Source organism: Aplysia californica, unplaced genomic scaffold (assembly GCF_000002075.1).
Source record: "Aplysia californica isolate F4 #8 unplaced genomic scaffold, AplCal3.0 scaffold00168, whole genome shotgun sequence".
NCBI lineage: Eukaryota > Metazoa > Mollusca > Gastropoda > Aplysiida > Aplysiidae > Aplysia > Aplysia californica.
In genome coordinates this window covers 264,303-266,857 of record NW_004797438.1, presented here as the reverse complement: position 1 = coordinate 266,857, position 2,555 = coordinate 264,303, and the positions used below count along the sequence as shown (strand labels likewise).

Sequence of the window (2,555 nt, the reverse complement as noted above, 5' to 3'; positions counted from 1 at the left end):
CGAGTGGATAGAGGATGAGTGAATGAGTGGATGAGTGGATGAGTGGATGAGTGGACGAGAGGACGTGTGGATGAGTGAATGAGTGGATGAGTGGATGAGTGGATGAGTGGATGAGTGGATGAGTGGATGAGAGGATGAGTGGATGAGTGGACGAGAGGATGTGTGGACGAGAGGACGTGTGGATGAGTGGATGAGTGGATGAGTGGATGAGTGGATGAGTGGATGAGTGGACGAGAGGACGTGTGGATGAGTGGATGAGTGGATGAGTGGATGAGTGGATGAGTGGAAGAGCGGATCACTTTGACCGTTGTTTCTTTGTTTGTTAGACCATTTGTTTGTTTGTTTGCTTGTTTGTTTGACCATTTATCTGCTTGTTTGCTTGTTTGTTAGACCATTTGTGAAGGATACTGACAAAATGAGTTACTTTTCGAATTCTGGTCTATGGACACAGAAAGATAATATAGCAAAGTGTTTATTTGGGTAGATATAATTTAGCATACATATGAAATGATAAAGGACATCAAACTCGAAGAAAAATAAATCAGTTTAAAATTTAGAAATTTGTGGTATCTATTTTCGGACTACATTTCCATTCGTGGATTGCAGGAAGTACCTTATTTTGTCAGAACACCTCACATTTGTAGGTTTCTTTGTCTGACCATTTGTAAGCATGTTTGCTTGACCATTTGTCTGTCTGTTTGCTCGTTTGTTTGACAATTTGTCTGTTTGTTTGCTTGGTTGTTTGACCATTTATCTGTCTGTTTGCTTGGTTGTTTGTTTGCGTGTTTCGTCGTTTGTTTGAGAGGCACATGGAAACAATTACTATCATAGAGTGTAAAGGAAAGAGTCAGCCCAGTATGGCACTACGACAAAACAGTTGGTCAACGGTTTCAGTTAATGCTTTTATAAAAGTTTTACAGCATTTTCAACACAACAAGGCCATGTAAATGCCCCTGTCCCCTTCGTCCACCCCCTCCTCCATCATGCATTTCATTTGGCTCAAAACTGAGTAAAACAGCGCGCCTCTCAGAGATCCAGAGCAACATCAGTGTTGGTTTAGGATATGTGGCATAACGCAGTGAAATCAGACGCTCGTCAAGTTTTAGATATTTGAAGTTATTGGTATCATCTTAAAGTGTATTCATTTGTCTAGCATTTGAGGTAAAAAATACCCATTTATCTTGAATGGAGATCGAGATATTTACGATTAAAGGAGGTGGGGGTAGCCTGGTTTCAGCGGAAAAATTATTGAGTAAATGGCCGCCAAAGTCTGGTGGCTTCCAAAGCAAGAGAGTCGTTGGGAACAGCAAATTTACATTTTTTGCGCCTTCAACCAACGCTTTTCAGTAAAATCAAAGCAGAAATGTGTTTTTAAATGGGCATAGAAGGTATTGAGACATAAAAAGAGAAAATTCGAAAAAAATAAAAACCCCTCGCCATACGGCCAGAAAAATACCGGTTTCCTTGAATACATTATTTTGACAAAGCGCATGATTTCACCACGCTGCCTCACATATGATAATACAAGTCTAAGTTTATCTTCTTCATCTTGAAGAAAAAAAGTCAAAACAAAAATAAAAACCATACACGTTTTTATGGATAATGGGACCATGTTATTTTCTTTTGAATTGAATCTTATTTAAAAAGATATTTTGTGGTCTTCTTTAGGTACGTTCTGGAATATTCTCTGCTCACGTCCGATCCTGTTGTTATGGGACGACGGTAGTTTTGTCGATCTATCTATCTTCTCGTATTTGGAAAGTTGAAGGACAAACCATTTTCTGTCTAAAAGTACTAAAAGATCACAAAATTTTTAACAATTCCAAAGATAATATTATGTTCCCATTTAGCCATAATAAACTAAAAAAAAAAAAAAAAAAGAATACATTGAACAGATGAAATTCACCAATGTGTTACTTCATTTGTTATTTTTTGTATCCGTAGGGAAAGAGCATTTATGGGAACAGCATTGAGAAAGTGAAAAGATCTCAAATCTCCATTTGAATCGTAGGTAAACAAAAAATGTTTTGTCCTTTAAAGACTTTTCTACTATTACATTAAAACCAATTCACAATGTCATTCATATTACGATATAAATGTTTAAAGCCCCTATCAACACATTTAACATCATGTAAGAAGCCGGTCGCTTCGACATTGCCGACTGTAAGCGCCTACCCCGGGCTGAATACAATGCAGCGTCGTCCCAGCAAACATAATATTATATTGAGATACTCGATAAAAAAGGCGATCTACGACCCAACTCGGGAGCTGTACTCACGCCTTCTCGCATGTAACGGCGGAGAGCCTTTTCGTTGCACAATAGGCACTGGTGAGATTCATTCTACCAACAGTCTCACTCATTCCAGACTATAACAATGTTTTTTCCTTTGGTTTGTTTCTTTTGTTGGGAGTTTAAAACGTATAGGAACATTATTTCCAGCTGTCTTTTACCTTGTGTCTTGAATAAAAAAAAAAAAATGATTTCATGTCAAATGTCGTAAACTTTATTAAATCCAATGATGAATACACACACACACACATGTGTGTGTGTGTGT

General features: G+C 37.8%; 1 protein-coding gene across 1 annotated transcript in view; it reads left to right on the top strand.

The window, feature by feature from the left end:
• Positions 1-2,555, top strand: part of LOC101864616 — a 25,018-nt gene that overhangs the window by 21,840 nt on the left and 623 nt on the right. The gene's annotated exons all lie outside the window — the stretch shown is intronic.